The sequence below is a fragment of the Agelaius tricolor genome, unplaced genomic scaffold (assembly GCF_023055355.1).
Source record: "Agelaius tricolor isolate 1412-34295 unplaced genomic scaffold, bAgeTri1.0.p SCAF_64, whole genome shotgun sequence".
NCBI lineage: Eukaryota > Metazoa > Chordata > Aves > Passeriformes > Icteridae > Agelaius > Agelaius tricolor.
In genome coordinates, this window is record NW_027269324.1 from 1288667 (window position 1) to 1306400 (window position 17734).

At 51.9% G+C, this 17734-nt stretch overlaps 1 pseudogene; it reads right to left on the reverse strand.

Moving 5' to 3' along the window:
* Window positions 1–2620: 2620 nt before the first annotated feature.
* The window catches only part of LOC139605320 (zinc finger protein 850-like), a 364871-nt pseudogene continuing 349757 nt past the window's right edge, over window positions 2621–17734 (reverse strand).

Genomic DNA, 17734 nt, shown 5'->3' on the forward strand with positions numbered 1-17734 from the left:
ACAAAATGGCAGGGCTGGCCATGTTGCCGGCACCATTTTGTGGGGTAATGGCCACTGGGGGAGATGAAAGAGGGTATGCAGGCACAGGAGGAAGGTTGAGGGGAAGGTCCAGAGCAGCACGGCCAGTGCCATCCTGGTGAGGGGAGAGAGGCGATCGGGACGCGTCAGGGAGACGGCAGCAACCATGTGCTGGATAGTGACATCTGCCTGCTGATTGCTCCTCAGGTGGGGAAGAGGGTTTGGGGGCATGGGGAGAGGATGAAGTGGAAAGGGTTTTGAACTGGGGACCCAAAACTTTTCCTGAATTTTCCCCTGATTTTTTTAACTGAATCATAAATAGCAAAAAAAGAAGATAAAGCTTTTTAACATAAATGGAACGAAAAAGATAATAAAACTTCCCCACTTTAAAATTTCCCTGCATTTTTAAAACAAATAACTTGATCCCGACCATACCCCAAATCTCAAGTGGTGAAACTGATTTCCTTGTAACATAAAATATTTGAAAAGAAAATGATAAAAAGCTTTCAAATTCTCCTTTGAAAAATGATTCCCCAAGCAACAAGGGCTAATGTAACTTGGATATAAATCTCCCGTTGTGGAACAATGAGTTTTGTGCATATTCTGCAGTCTTCCCACCCACAGGATTTAAAATGAGAAAATAAAAGAAAAGGGGGACACTGACTGAAACATACTCATCCAGCAGTGCCTCAACAAAGGATCTCGTGGTGGGTCTGTCAAGGAGAGCGATCCTCCAGTCCGTGACTCTGGGAGGGTTGCAGGTCTCTCCCCTCAGCGTGCCCTGATAAAACTCAGAGGTTGCCTTAGGGTAGTGGCTGACCCAAAGGCGACTTAGATTGCAGCCATGCTGGAGACGCTCTCCAGGGGTACCAGACAAAGGTCCCTGTTCGGGCTCCGCTTGTTGTGGTCTGCGGTGGTGGTGAATGCAACCTTCCCTGAGAGCATCTTGCACCAACAGGCAGGAGCCACAGGAGCACCAGCACACACAGACACACACACAGACACAGACACACAGACACAGACACACACACACACACAGACACACAGACAGACACGCACACAGACACACACACACACAGACACAGACACAGACACAAACACACAGACACGCACACACAGACACACACACAAACACACAGACGCACACACACACAGACACACACACAGACACACACACACACTGACACACGCACAGACACACACAGACACACAGACACACACAGACACACACACACACATGCACACACACACAAACACACACACACACAGACACACAGACACACACACACCCAGACACACACAGACACACAGACACAGCAGCTCAGCAGTGAATACACAGGAGGGTCCAGGCATAGAGTTTTAATGTGTTTTATTTCAGGCAATGATGAAGAGGTCCAGGGGCAAAAATCAAAGACAAAGGAGGGTCTAGGGTATAAATCAGGATAGAGGGGGTGTAGGAGAGCATCAAGGATCCAGTACTCTGAGGGCTCAGGGGTGGTACACAGGGAAGGGACCAATAGGGAGTGCAAGAAAGGATAGGTGGAGACATAAACCAATGGGAAAACAGGGAAGGGAGAACCCCCTAGAACATGAACATATAAGGGTAAAAGAGGTAGAAAAGCCAAAGGGCCAATAGGGAGGACAGAACTGGGAGAAATTAACATAGTGCTGTGAGGCACCATGGGGGAAGCTTCTTTCCTGACCCTGAGCTGTGGGGAATGCCTGGAGTCTAAGGTGCATCTCTCCAGGGCATTGCTGTTGGCCTCTCCCCAGTCAGCTCACAGGTCTCCAAACACACACTGGAGTTGTCTGGGGCCGTTCATCATTTCTCTGCTCTCCAGCACCGAGGCAATGGACTCTGGCTACATCCCTGAGCTCGTGCCGATGGCAACCACCCCTGGCAATTGGGCTCCATGGAGCTGCTCTCAGGAAACACCCAAAGGCTGGGGAGTGCCCCAAAACCACCTCAGAAATGTGAGATACCCCGGCATCTCTTCATGAACATGGAATATCCAAAAACTCAGTCAATAACGGCCTTCCCTTCCCTTCCCTTCCCTTTATCCCCAAACTTTGGCTGTCTTATTCCCGACCCCAGCCCACCTCCCCAGTCCCAACCCCAACCCTTCCCACCCCTCCTGGACATCAAGACATCCCTTCCAAGCTGTACTTCCCCCATTCCACACGGCTCAAAACCCATCCCACCCATCCTGCCCCACTCAATGCTCATCTCACCCTCCTGATTTGCATTCCACTTTGCCCAATCCCTTTCAACCCCATTTCACCCCAAGGGGCTGTGGAATCGAGGAATTTTGGGGTGGGAGTGAGTAGTTTCAGTGGCATTGAGGTGACAGATCAAACCCTATTGTCTCTTTGAGTACCAAGAAAGGGAGACAACTAAATCAAATACTCCCAAATTCTCCCAATTATTTCCCTGAATCCCAGATTCCTCTGAAACACAAGTAAAAAGTGAGGCTTTAGATGCCTTTGATGAATTTATTGATTTTTACCCCAATTTTCTCTGTTTTTGAGGGATGAAGATTAATCCAAAGAAAATTAAGGCCAAAAGAAAGGAACAACCAGCCCAGTGTCTTTCCAACATGGATCACCAGGAATGTGGGTCACCAGGGCTCTGACCAACGTGGGTCCTCCCATAGGGGATGAAACTGGAGTAGTGCACGAAGCTCTTCCTGCACTTGGGGCATTTGCAAGGCTTCCCTTACTGGTGATTCCATTGGTGTCTGGTCAAGTTAGAGCTCTGGGTGAAGCTCTTCCCACACTGGGAACACTCATAGGGCCTCTCCCCAGTGTGGATGCGCCGGTGCCTGATGAGGTGGGAGTTGTACTTGAAGCCCTTCCCACAGTTGGGGCAGCGGAAGGGCCTCTCCTGGCTGTGAATCCGCTCATGCAGGAGGAGACTGGAGCTGGTCTGAAACCTCTTCCCACACTTGGGACATTCGTAGGGCCTCTCTCCAGTGTGGATGCGCCGGTGGGTGATGAGGTGGGAGTTTTGCTTGAAGCCCTTCCCACAGTTGGGACAGCAGAAGGGCCTCTCATCCCTGTGAATCCGCTCATGCAGGAGGAGATGGGAGCTGGTCCGAAACCTCTTCCCACACTTGGGACACTCGAAGGGCCTCTCCCCAGTGTGGATGCATTGGTGCCTGATGAGGGCAGAGCTGCAGCTGAAGCCCTTCCCACACTCCCCACACTCATAGGGCCATTCCCCAGTGTGGATCATCTGGTGGCGGATCAGGGTGTTGCTCCGGCTAAAGCTCTTCCCACACTCCAAGCACTTGTAGGGCTTCTCCCCATCATGAAGCTGCCCACGGACCACCGACTCTGAGCTCTGGCTGAAGCTCTGTCCACCTTCCTGGCTCAGGGTGGGTCTTTCCTCCTCAGAGCACCCTGGGATGGGTTTGGCGCCCCTCTTCCTGTAGAATCTCTGGGACTTGTCCTCCCCATTGGATTCCTGTGCCCTGGAGTCACTAAAAATGGCCTCTTCCATGAGGTTCTGCTGTGGGGATTTGTCCTCCCTGGTCTCCATCCTCAGCTCCTTCTCTGGGGGAGAAAGGACAAGGAGAGGATGTGATTTGCCTCCGTGCCAGAGGGAAGGGGAAGGAGGTCCCCCCAGAGCATCCCTGGCAGGACGGGGTTGGCAACAGGGTTGTCCTGCAGCCAGGGGCTGTGCTGGGCAGGGAGATGGAGCAGGAGAGAGGGGGAAAGGGGCACTGACTTCCTCCTCACCTGCCTGGCTGTCCTGGGGCATTGTGTCAGTTTGAAAAGACAGGTGTCTGCTAAGGAAGGCAGGAGACTCCCTTAAATTGGAAAATGTTAATCCCTTCACTTGGAATTATAATTTTCAAAATAAGAGGCTGTCAAGCAAAATCTATGGGAATAGGAATATCAGTTCTTCAGTGGAAAAATTAAAAATAGAAATGCAGTAGTACTAAAAAATTACTTACAGAGTCAGAATATGGCCTGACACCCTGTGGGTCAGTGTGTTGGTAGCACTCCTGTTAAATGGTGGCTGCAGTGCTCCTGCAGTGACAGGTGTGGTTCTGTTGGAGCAGTGATCCTGTAGAAGGGTGCAGTTTTCCTCTGAAGGTCCAGTGGTGGTGCCGATCGGCCTGGTCTTCCAATGGGATCCCGTGGAGCTGACAGCTGCTCTTCTGGGAATCCTGTGGGAGAAGGCAGACTCTTGTTCACATCCTCAGATTATATCTAGGTAGGATTGCTTGGCTCCTCCCTCTGGGCGGAGCTTCTCACAATGGGATGTTGGAATTTTTATCAGTGACACTCAATGGCCCATTAACAGAAGATATCTCCCTGGAGGGAGGATTCCTTGTGGAAGAGATAAAGTAAACTGCTCAATTAACAGATGATAATTGCCCCACCTTTAACAGAGGGTAATTGAATACACACCCAGCTAAACCTGAGACACTGTTCCAGCCTTGGAAAGCAGGATTTGGTACCAGGACTTGTTATGGAATGCAACCCTGATTGAAGGCAGAGATAGAATCTCCAGAGCTTGCAGCCAGAAATGGACAGTTGAGTGATACTCATTTCAACATCTTCTCTTTTGGAATTATTGACTAATGATTATTTGCTTTGCCAATCTAATACTTCTGTAATTTTTTGCAAATTTGCACTATCTAAATTACACTGTTCCTTAAGTTAAGTTGGTGTCTGTATCTTTGGTGCTGGCCCTACCCACTGGTGAAACAGGGCCCCATCCTGCCTAAGTGTTGCCTGGAAAGACAAAAACCCTCACTCTAAATGTCCCCCCTTCCTCCTTGTTCCCCACACTTCATGCACTGATCATGATGTCCTATGCTCTGGGCTATCCCTGGGGTCAGCTGGGATCTCCTGTCCTTGCTGTGTCCCCTCCCAACCTCCCCCACACCCTCAGCCCCTCCCCAGAGAGGCTGAATGAGGGGCAGGACAGGCCTTGGTTCAGTGTGAGCTCAGCAAGAACGAAACCATCTCTGTGTGCTCAGCCCTGTGCTCAGCACCCGGCCCCGGCATTTCCTCCACTGCAACCGTGGACCCCCCTTTTTCCACCACTCTGCCCCACGGCCGCCGCAGCACCGGCTGACAATAGAAGCAATTCTGTGGCAATTCCAAGTTTCATTGGTTCCTGCACAGCTCCAGCTCAGCTGCTGGCAGGTTCCAATTAAAGAAAAGTGCAAATTCGGCCCAATACAGATATTATTAAAAGGAAGGGGAAGTGTTTAGTAGCTGTCACAAAGGTGACAGGGATGAAGAGAATAATGATTCTCACATTTGGCAAAGAACCCAAGCCTGGGAATTCAGGAGTTATTTGGGAATTTAGCTACTTGAGCTGGCCTTCTTGTAGCACTTTAGGCAGCCTTGTGTTTTACACCATGGGGGGAATGAACCTTGTCAGTGTCACTGGTAACATTTGCTCGCTTTCCTCCAGTGATTTTAACAAACTTTTCAAGGAAGGACAACCAAATATTTTCTTTACACTCCAGGCCCACAACAGCCATTTTTCTCACCAGTTCTGCCATAGGTCGCTCAGAGGAAGCTGCATCAGAGTTTCCAAGAGTTCTTCCAGAGAGAACCACAACCTCCTCAGAGGAGGGAACCATGCTGTTGTCAAAGGCACCTGGGGTCAAAGAACAGTGCCCTGAACTCACTGTGCCAAAAGAATTTTGCAATCTGGTTAAGAAAATTGCTAGAGAGATGCCTCTATCCAAATTAAGGTGCTAACGAGACCAAATCCTGGATTTTATTGAACAGTAAATGTGAGATAGAGAGATGGAAAGAAAGAGAAAAGGGGGGGAGAGCAAGGGAGTGACAGGGACAGAGACCTCCCCTGGGGCAGGGCAAGTGTGACATTGTCCCCTGTGTGTGTGGCCTTCCCGGGGTGGGGGTTTTACACCTGAGACAGTTTGGGAAAGGGGGGTGGTGTTCACCCCCTGAGCAGGGATTACCCCACTGTTTCAGGTTGCAGTGTAAGATGGAACCCAATGCATGTTTTCAATCGCCATCTTCATCAACTGCTATAAACAGGTGGGGCAGGGTTCTTTATCTCTTCCATGACTCAGCCCTGATAACGCCCTCCAGGGGAGATATCTTCTGGGAATGGGCCATTGAGTGTCACTGCAGGACTGATCAAATTCCATCATCCCATTGTGGGATGCTCCGCCCAGGGGGAGGATCCAAGCATTCCTACCTGGATATAAGCTGAGCCTTGCAACACCAGGAGCAGCTTGCCTACTGGATTCCCAGAGGACAAGAGCTCCAGAACCACCACTGGACCTTCAGAGGAAGACCAGACCCTTCTACAGGATCACTGCTTGGACAGAATCACGTTCATCACACCCACAGGACTGCAGCCACCATTTAATGGGACTGCTGCCACCACCCTGACCAGCAACAGGGTGTCAGGTTATATCCTGACTCTGTCTGTTTAAGGCAGTGTATCTGTATCATTGCCTTGATCTAAATTTTCTTATTAAATTGTAATTCTGATTTAGACTCTCCCCCAGGTTTGCCTTCAATCCAGTACAAAAGACAATGTGTGCTCCCTTTGTTTTCTTCCCAAAATAGAATTTCCCATCTCCAAACCTTTGCCAGATGGAAGAGGAGGCTGCAAGGAAGAGGAAGGAGCCTCGAGACACCCAGGCAGGTGAGGAGGAAGTCAGTGCTCCTTTGCCCCTCTCTCCTGCTCCATCTCCCAGCCCAGCACAGCCCCCACCTGCAGGACAACCCTGCTGCCAACCCCGTCCTGCTGGGGATGCTCTGGGGGGATCTCCTTCCCCTTCCCTCTGGCACGGAGGCAAATCCCATCCTCTCCTTGTCCTTCCTCCCCCAGGGAAGGAGCTGAGGATGGAGACCAGAGAGGACAAATCCCCACAGCAGAATCTCGTGGAAGAGGCTGTTTTGAGCAACTCTAGTGCACAGGAATCCAACAGGGAAGAAAAGCCACAGAGATCCCAGAGGAGGAGGGGCTGCAAACCTAGCCCAGGGGACTCTGAGGAGGAAAGACCCACCCTGAGCCAGGAAGGTGGACAGAGCTTCAGCCAGAGCTCAGAGCTGGTGGTCCATGAGCAGCTTCATGATGGGGAGAAGCCCTACAAGTGCTTGGAGTGTGGGAAGTGCTTCAGGAAGAGCAGCACCCTGATCAGCCACCAGATGATCCACACTGGGGAATGGCCCTACGAGTGTGGGGAGTGTGGGAAGGGCTTCAGCTGCACCTCTGCCCTCATCAGGCACCAACGCATCCACACTGGGGAGAGGCCCTACAAGTGTCCCGAGTGTGGGAAGAGGTTTCAGACACGCTCCAATTACCTCTGCCACCAGCGCATTCATACAGTGGAGAGGCCCTTCCGCTGTCCTGAGTGCGGGAAGGGCTTCAAGCAAAACTCCCACCTCATCATCCACCGGTGCATCCACACTGGGGAGAGGCCCTACGAGTTCCCCACCTGTGGGAAGAGGTTCCAGACCAGCAAAAATCTCTGCCTGAATGAGCAGAGTCACACCCAGGAGAGGCCCTTTTTCTGCCCTGATTGCTGGAAGGGATTCAAAAAAAAATCCACCTTCATCATCCACCGGCGCATCCACACTGGGGAGAGGCCCTACAAGTGTCCCACTTCATGGGAAGAGCTTCTCCATGAGCTCGAATTTGACCAGAAACCAATGGAGTCACCAGTAAGGGAAGTTCTGCGAGTGCCTCAGCTGCAGGAAGAGCTTCATGCACCACTCCAGCTTCTTTCTCCATTGGAGGTCCCACGTTGGGATGAGCCCTGGGGATCCATTTTCCCTGTAATCCATGCTGGGAAGACAGCTGTCAATTTTCCTGCCCCTCCCAATGACCTGATGTGGCATTGAAAAATATAAGGGTCTGGCCATGGCCCTGTCATTACATTCACTCCCACCTCAGGTCATTGCCAGGGGCAGGAAAGGAACTCTCTCTCTCTCTCTCTCTCCCTGAGGAGAAGGGTGTCCTTTCCAGGCAGGGGGAAATACATGGCCAGGAAGACCCAGTGAGTTGTGTTTTAGTTTTCCCTTTAAAAGTTTTATTTATCCCTTCTATTATCAATATTGTTTCTGTTCCTCTTTGTTCCTTATCTCATTTCTGTTCCCAATTAATTGTTCTTATCCCAGCCCGGGATCATTGCCTTTTGTGCCTCCCATGGGAGGCGGGAGGGCAGCGAGGGCAGCGCGGTTTTAGCGGGAGCAGGAAATTGGGGAATCCCATTCCTAAACCCCAGCCCATGGAAACTGAGCATCCCAGCTGGTGCCAGCCCTGGTGGCCATGGCAGCAGCCTTGGGAGCGGGTCCCTGGCTGGGGCTGTGGGAACCTCTTCCCTCTGGTGCCCAGGGACAGGAGTGGAGGGAACGGCTGCAGCTGAGTCGGGGCAGGCTCAGGTTGGATGTCAGGAAAAGGTTTTTGCCCAGAGGCTGCTGGGGCCCTTGCCAGGCTCCCCAGGGAAGGGTCCCAGCTCCAGGGCTCTCTGAGCTGCAGCAGCATTTGGCCAGTGCTGCCAGGCCCAGGCTGGCATTGTTGGGGTGTCCTGTGCAGGGCCAGCAGTTGGACTGGAGGATCCTGATGGGATCCACCCAGGGACTCCACCCTTTTCTACAGGAGCCCTGCTGCAACAGACCCACACCTGACACTGCAGGAGGACTGCAGCCACAATTCCAATTGGATTGCTACCAACAGCCTGACCAACAGGGTGTCAGGTTGGGTTCTGGTTCTGTCATTGCTGTTTTAGTTTACTGCATTGTTTATTTTCTCCTTTTATTTTCTTCCCCAATAAAGAACTGTTATTTCCTGCTCCAATATGTTTTTCCTGAGAGCCTCTTGATTTAAAATTTATAGGAATTCGGAGGCAGGGGTGTTTACATTCTCTATTTGAGGGGAGGCTCCTGCCTTCCTTAGCAGGCACCTGTCTTTCCAAAGCAAGACAGCAGGACAGAAGGCACTTTGATTCCTTTTGTCCCAAGTTTCTCCTGAGTTCACGACTTCAGATGAACTGGAATGGTCCCGACAGCACAAAAGCAGCCACAATGAGTAGGATCAACCCCCAGGTCACCATTAAATGCACTCAATCCACACCTTCCAGAGCCCAGCAGCAATTCCTGCCTGTGCCCCCAGCTCTGGGTGAGCCTGAGGGGCATCGCTCTGGTGTGTGCGGGGCCGGCTCCTGCAGGACACAGCGCTGGGAGCCGCTCTGTGTCCCGCAGCTTCGGCATCTCAGGCGCCGCTCCACAGCTGCGGGGCTGAGCCACCACTGTTCCATGGCTGGAGCTCCTGTGCCACCACTGTTCCATGGCTGTAGCTCATGTGCCACCACTGTTCCATGGCCGTAGTTCCTGTGCCACCACTGTTCCATGGCTGGAGCTCCTGTGCCACCACTGTTCCGCCTTTTCATGCTCACTCCACTGCTGCTCCAAAGCTGTGCTGTGCTGTTTCAGCACGGTTCCTCTGCTCCTGCACCACTGCTCCACTGCTGCTCCAACACTGCTCATCTCCCCCTGTTCCACTGCTCTTTGTCTGCTCCTCCCCTGCTCCCCTGGTGTTCCACGGCTGCTGCTTCTGTTCTAGTGCTGCTGCCACAGCTGCAGTGTCACAGAGAGGGGAACATTCGGGCAGCAACCACTGTGGTGTCACAGAGACTGGGACAATGGGGCTGCCACAGCTGTGGTGTCACAGAGAGGGAAATGTTGGGGTGGCTGCTGCTGTAGTCATAGAAGGGAACACTGTGGCTGCCAGTGCTTTGTTGTCATAGAGAGGAGAACATTGGGGCTTCCACTGCCCCCAGTGATGTCATAGAGAGGAGAACATTGGGGCTGCCATCCTTGTGAGCTCAAAGACAGGGTAACCTTGGGGCTGCTACCCCTGGTTTGTCATGGAGAGGCTAATCTTGGGGCTGCCACCACTGTGGTGTCATACAGAAGTCAATGTTGGGACTGCCAATGCAGTGGTGTCACAGGCAGGGGAATGTGTGGGAGTCACTGCTGGGGTGTCACAGACAGGGGAGCATTTGGGGCTGCCACCCCTGTGGTGTCACAGAGAGGGGAATGTTGGGGCTTCCACTGTGGTGCTGTCATAGAGAGGAGAATGCTGGGGCTGCCACCTCAATGGTGTCACAGAGAGGGGAATGTGGGGGCTGCTACTACTGTGTTTTCATAGACAGGGCAATGTTGGGTTGGGCACCAAAGTGATGTCAGAGAGATTGGAATGTTGGGGCTGCCACCACTGTTTTCTCATAGAGAGGGGAATCTTTGTTCTGCCACTGTGTTGGTGTCATAAAGAGGGGAACACTGCGGGTGCCACCTCTGTGGTGTCACAGAGAGGGGGATGAGGACTGGCACAGCTGTGTTGTCACAGAGACAGGAACAGTGGGGCTGCAACCACTGTGGTGTCCTAGAGAGGGGAACGTTTTGGCTTTCACCATTGTGGTGTCACAGAGAAGGGATTTAGGGCTGCCACAGCTGAGGTGTCACAGAGAGTGGAAGGTCAGGATTGCCTCCGATGTGGTGTCACAGAGAGGGGGACACTGGGGCAGCCATCGCTGTGATGTCACAGAGAGGGGAATTTTAGGGCTGCCACCTCTGTTCTGTCACAGGGAGGGGAACAATGGAATTGCCACCCTTGTTGTGTGACAGACAGGGGAACGTTTGAATTGTCACTGCTGTGGTGTCACAGAGAGGGGGACACTGTGGCTGCCACCCCTGTGGTGTCACAGACAGGGGAATGCTCGATCTTGAAGTGCTGTGGTATCATAGAGAGGGGAACGTTGGTGTTGCCACTGCTGTTGTGTCACAGACATGGGAACACTGCCAAACCTGCCCTGGTGCTGTGCCCACTCCAGTGCTGCTCCTCTGTGACACTGCAGGGCCTCCTGGGGACATTGTTCACACTCTGGAGACTCATGGGACTATAGGAGCCCTGTGACACTCCAGGGTCTTGTAGAATCCATGGAACCAAGAGGAGACTGTGAAACTCTGGGGCTTCATGGAACCATCCATTGTGATACCTCAGGGCCTCATGCTTCCCAGGAATCCTTGTGACTCTACAGGACTAAATGGAACCAAGGGGACATTGTGACACTGTGGAGTTCATGGAAGTGAGAGGATGCTCTGAGACTCAGGTGCCTGAAGATGCTCAGGAGCCGTTGTGACCCTGTGGCCTGTGGAACCAAAGGGACACTGTGACACTGTGGGGTCTCATGGAATACAGAGGCCCTTGTGACTCAGTGAGGACAGTTGGAACCAAGGATCCATTGAGATATCTCAGGGCCTTATGTTGTCCAGGGATCCTTGTGACATTGTGGGGCCTCATGGAACCAAAGGGAGCCTGGGACACTGTGTGATCTCAGGGAACCAAGGGGACTAAGAGACACTGTGGGGCCTCCTGGTTCTCAGTCACTTCTGACACTTGTGTCCATCTACAAAGAGGCAAAGCTGGGCAGCTTGAGCCTGTTGATCCAGAATATTCCCATCAACATGGGAGGATGTTCCTGCCAGCTGTGGTGCTTTGTGTTCTCTCTGCTCTCTGGGGGAATTGCATCCTACAGGAGACCCCAACTACTCCTGTAGCTGACACCACAGGGCCTGCTGTGGGGTGGGAGCAGAGGCATCTTTCACTCTATCATGTTGCTCAGAGCCCATCCAAGCAGGAATGTTTCCAAGGATGGGGCATTCACTGGCTCTCCACCAAGGCTAACGGTGAAAGCAGGGTGCTGGGGGAGGCAGCAGGGAGAGCAGAGGCTGTGCTGGGTGAGCGAGGGAAGAGAATGAGTGCAGAAGGCACAGCCCACCAGGAGGCCACCAGTCAGAGCCGTGGAGCCTCCCCAGGTGAGGGTGACCTGCCTGGGGAGTGCCCTGCTGCCCCCGGGACTGTGCTGCCACCCCCGGTGGAGGTGTTTGCCCAGCAGGATGTCCCCTGGTCACCCGGGGCCGTGCCGCTGCCCCAGGCGGGAGGGAGCTGCCAGCTGAGTGTGCCGTCCCTGGGGTCAGTGGTGGAGGCGCCCCGAGCAGCCTGGCTGTGTTAAATGAGCACCCTGCAGCCCCTCTGTGCCCTGCCATGGCTGCCAAGACACCTGAAAGGACTGGCTGCTGTGCTGCTGTGCCCTCTGCTGCCCCTTGTTCTGCCCTGCTGGCAGAAACTGCCGCAACCGCCCAAGCTCAGTGCGAGTTGTCAATGGAGAGCGCTGCTGCTGATCCAGAGGGTGGAGAGACGTCATGCTGCAGAGCCACATTGAACAGGCACTCTGCCACTCTGCTGTGCCCTGCTGCCGCAGCTGGAACCCCAGAAGCAGCACTTGGTAGCAGCAGGCAGGCGCTTTGCCACTGCAGCCGCTGCAAGGCACCCAGCCGCCACCACTGTGAGATGCCTTGCTCCTGCAGGACAGTGCCTGGCCATGGAGCGGGCTTTGCTGCCCCTCCACCAGGCCCTGCCACACCAGCTGAGATCTCAGAAGCGGTGCCCGGCCCCTGCGAGATTCCAGCTCCTCTGTGCCATGCTGCTGCCCCTGTAGCCATCTCTGCCTGCACTGGAACCACCTCTCTGTGCTTTGCTGTGACTGAAAGCGCCCCTACAGCTGTGCCCAGCCACGGCGAGACAGTGCCCGGCCCCGGCGGGAGAGCGCCCTGGCACTGTGAGGGGGTGCCTGGCTGCGGAGCCATTCCTGGCTGCTATGGAGCTGCCCGTGCCTGTTGCCAAGCTGTACCTGGCTGCTGTGAGACTCCCAGCTGCTGTGGAACACCTGGCTATGATCAAGCCGTAGCTGTCGCTCCATGCCCTGCTGTCAACTGCTGGGAAAAGGCGTCGGCTGAGCAGTTCATGCAGGGGAGGGTCCCCGGCAGGGGTCCCTGGGCCAGTGCCCCACCTTGGCCAGCACCCAGCAGCCAGCTTAGAACTGGTGCAAACCAGGGGAATCTGACTGTTTAATTAAAACAAAGCATCCCAAAGGCCTGAGGTGGGTGATGATGCAATGGGATTGCTGCCCAGTGCTCTGAATGTCAAAGTGAAGAAATTCAGTGAAGTGCAGGCAAAAGGCGGGAGTGACTGTGATTCTCTTAAGGCAGTTTTTGAGAGTATAGTTACAAACTGGGCATTGCTGCAGTGATTGCACCTCCTCATGGTCCTGCTGGAAACCCTGTGTAATGTAACCCAGTCGATCTCTGCCCCAGCACAGAGGTGGTGGGGATGGCCAGTTCAACGTCCTCCTGTTGAAATGTCATCCTCCTGAAACAAACAGTAAGAGCTGGGTGGCTCTTTTTCCAAGATCTGACTCCAGGATTTTAAAGTGGGCAAAAGATTGCTATGTCCTTGCTCTGTCCTTCTTATTCTACCTCTCCTAAACTTGTGGCAAATTTACTATCCGGAGCCATAAAATGGGGAACCATTTTAAAACAAAACCTCTAAACATAACTAGGTGACCTGGTGTCCCAGGGTCTACAACTGGACACCTTCTCTCAATTTTGCAAGGTAAACCTGGTGTTTTTATTTTCTAAACACCAGCTAGACCTGTTGTCTAAAAAGTGGGTAGACCTAGTGTTGAAAAATTTACCATCTCACCCCCCCAGTATGTGAATTGGCTTCTCTGGTGAACTTAGAGTTTTCTAGATTGGACTTGTTTATGAATAACTTTGAATGTGCTCATTTTCCCGCAAGCTGGGAGGGTTTGAGCAGGCTGCCTGAGGTCTATGAACAGTTTGCACCACGGCCAAGTGTGGGACTGAAGATCTGCCTTCCGAGGAACTGTGAATCGTTTGTGCTTGACAACAGGTAGAGAAACAGCAATTGTGAGACTGAGGGCACACCAGAAACATCACCTGCTGAGCCGGAGAACGACACCAAGCCGGCGACATCCCCAGCTCAGACAGAGAACCACGGGGAACAGACACTGGAAGACATCCTTACTGTGACTGCTCCTGATAACAAATCCACCTTGTCCTTGCTGTGGTACCCGGGTGAACTGTGTGTTGGGCTTGACTGAACACCTGAGCGTAGCCCACGGGATAAGGAGGGCTTGTTTTCTGTGTGCTCAATGTGGAAAAGAGAAGAGTAATGATCATGGTATTGTTTGTCACTTTGGTAAATGCAGGGGAGCAGCAGAAATGGCTCCAGGCAGGGAGTGGATATATGAGGAATGCAGCAGAGACTTCAAGATGAAAATTGTTCTGGGACAACACAAAAGATTGGCACATTCATTGGTTAGAAATCAGGAAAGGGTTGCTGTTTTCCACCCAAAAGAGACTTCCAACCCAGGAGCCCACCAAAAATGCTGGACTAAAGAGGAAGAACTACTGGTAAGATTGGAGGCCCAGTTGGAGGGCAACAAAAGCATCAATAAACTCATTGCAGGACACACATCACAAGCAAAACAGCTGAAGAAATCAGGGACAAAAGGAGATTGCTGCCCAGGAAACCAGCTGAGGATGCAGATAAGGAACCTGGCATGAGTCATCAAACCAGGAGAGCAGCTGGGGGCCTGCGAATGGACTTGGACAAAGATCTTGGGAGGAGTCAGATGCCTGGGAGAGCAGCTGCTGGAAGGAAAACAGATCCCAAGATGAGTCACCACCCTGATAAAGATAACAACAGCTGGGAAACAGCAAGTGACAGAGGGAGGGGGAGCTGCAGGCCCATTATCTCAGAACCCTCAGTGAATGGCTATCAGCTGGGACAATTCACACCTTCCTGTGGATATTCAAGCACTTAATAGATGATAAGGAGATGCAATCAACAATCAATCAGCACAGGAATGCTTTTGATGTCTTGAATGAATCAGCCAGATAAGAACAGCAACCCAAGATAAGAGAAAAATGGGGAGCCAGGAGAAAGGACCAATAAGACCTTTTCCAAAGTGGATGAAAAGAAGAACAGTTAAGAAAGGTCATTTTCTTTGCTTCTAAGACCTGTTCCATCTAGATAGGGGAAAACTTGCTAAAATTATCCTGAATGACAAAGAGTGTTTGTCCTGTGAAATCCCACCCATCGAACTTTATTCAGTTTTTAAAGCCTGATGGGAAACACCTGGAACATTTGATAGCCTTGGGAACTTCCAAATTGTGGGAGATTAGGGACTGGCCCCAAGATCTCGCATTGTTACGGGCAGACAGAAGCCCTCCCCTTTACCGTTACTTAGCCCCACGTGTTGTTGACCATTAACCCCTGTTATAAATGACCCTGCCTAACCGTTAATAAACGCCAGTTACCGTCCACCACATTGGTGTGTGCGTGTGCTTGGTCTGTATGGCAAAGGCGCTGCCACCGAGCCGTCCTCGACCTGGGATGCCACGCCCCAAGCGGCAACAACACCAAATTAATGGGAAAGCCAACATTAGTGCTTTCAGAGACTTAATTATGGCAAAAGAAATTGAGAAAAATGTGCAGGAGATGAGCAAAAACTTGGCTCCCAGTCCAGGATTACTCTACGAGACATCAAGAAGATGGATCCAGAGTACTCCTGGACCATGGAGATCTTCAGCTTATGGTTAACATCAGGAAAAATCACAGACATGGTGAGGGGTTGCCGGACTGTTTTGATTCCTAAGTCAACCAAAGCAGGGCACCTAAAGGACATTAACAACTGGAGAGCCATCCTGATCGGTTCCATCTTGCTAAGACTGTTCTCCAGGATTTTAACAGCCAAACTGACCAAGGCTTGCCCCCTCAACCCAAGGCAAAGAGGCTTTATAAGGGCAGTGGAATGCTCCGAAAACCTGAAACTCCTGCAAACTAGAATTCAGTCAGCAAAAGGAGAACACAAACCCCTGGCTGTTGTATTTGTGGACATGGCCAAGGCTTTTGACACCGCAAGCCAGCAGCACGTTCTACATGCCCTACAGGAAAGGGAGGTAGATCCCCACATCATCAATCTGGTGAGCAATACTGTGAAAAATGTTTTTGTCATTTGTGTCAATCAGCAATGGAATCAGCAAATGCTTTTATCTGCTGTGAGGAAAATGGATGCATTCTTTGGGATAGATACAAAGAAGGCTTATGAAACTTTCTATAGCCAAATAAAGCTTTGAACTAGGGGAAGTATGGTAAAGAGATGAGGTAGCAAGATGACTGATGCTTAGAATAAAATAGAGGAAGTTGTGGTGAAGCTAAGGGGACTGCACTGCGACTAAATGCTTATGTGTAATAAAAAGCTTAACAAAATCATGTAGCAGACAGCGGTGAAGGGGCCTCGCTCCAGACAAGCACAAGAAGGACAGGAAGCCAACAACCACCTGGAAAGATGATGAAATTGCTTATTCCAGCTGATTGATATTTACTCATTTCTACTAAACAAGCACACTGGAAACTGCTTTTTTATGCTTAAAAACAGTATATATATATACTTTACTGAATTTGTAAGTGCTGTGTGCCGTGAGTGGAGCGGTGACTCCCTGGCCCACCAGCGCTGCTTGCTGGCCTTCTTTAAAATAAAAGATATAGAAATAAAATTCACATTGACTATTGAAATTTTATGTATTAGTATGATCCTTGTCCCATGGCAGCACTCCCAGTATGGTCCCAGAATAATCCCAGTTACTTTCAAGCACTCCCAGGATGGTCCCAGTTGCCTCCAGCTAGATCAACCCAGTCAGTCCCAGTATGATGCCATTTGCTCCCAGTGTGCTCCCAGTTGCTCCCAGTCACCCCCAGTCCAGGGACGATGTGCATGGTGTGTTCCCAGTCACTCTCAGACACTGCCAGGGTTAATCCAGTCAGTCCCAGTATGATCCAGTGATGACCCCGGTGTGGTCCCAGTTGCTGCCTGTAGGAGCCACTTGTGCCCCACATGGTTCCAGTTGCTCCCTTTCACCCTGACTTTTGTTCCAGTGTTTCCCAGTCTTTCCCAGTGTATCCCAGTTCCTTCCAGCATATTCCCAGTCACTCCCAGCATGATCCCAGTAGAAGCCCACTTGTTTCCAATGACCCCCAGCATGCACCCAGTCACTCCCAGTTCTCCCACATGCTCCTGGCATGATCCCAGTTGCTCACAGCTGCTCCTGCTCACCCAGAGCATGATCCCACTTGCTCCCAGTATATCCCATTTGCCTCCAACAGGGTCACAATTGCACCCGGCAGGCTCCTACTCAGTTCCAGTATGATCCTGGTATGATGTGAGTACAAATGCAGTGCAATCCCAGTCACTGCCCATTTGATCCCAGTATGATCCCAGTACAGCCCAGTCCCTCCCAGTGAAGCCACTCCTGGGATCTCCCAGCCCTCTCTGCATTCACCCCTTCCAGATCTCCTGGGAGGAACCCCAAGGGCTGGAAGTCTGCAGCCAGGGTCCCCAACAAGGCCCAGTTTGGATGAAGGAGAGCAAGAAGGGAGGGAAGTAAGAGAAGGAAGTTGGCTTAGGAAGGAAAAGGAGGAGGAGGGAGGAAAGATGAGGAGTGGGAGGAAGAGGAGGGACAAAGGAGGATCAGGGAAAGGAGAAGGAACCATGATGTTGAGCACTCCCTGAATTCACAGGCTGTGGGATCATCACCCATCTGTTAGAACTGGAGCATTTATCTTCTGTTAATTGGGCAGTTTTCTTTATCTCTTCCTGACGGTTATGGCGTAGCGACCTGGTTTGGGAGGTCCGGCACGGTGACCCAAGGCCCAGGGTCACTCGGTCCAATGCTACATACACCAATGTGGTGGACAGCAAATGGCGTTTATTGAGGGGTCTCAGGGGTATTTATGGCTTGGGCAGTCTCTGTCACTTCTCTCTGCTCACGTCCGGCC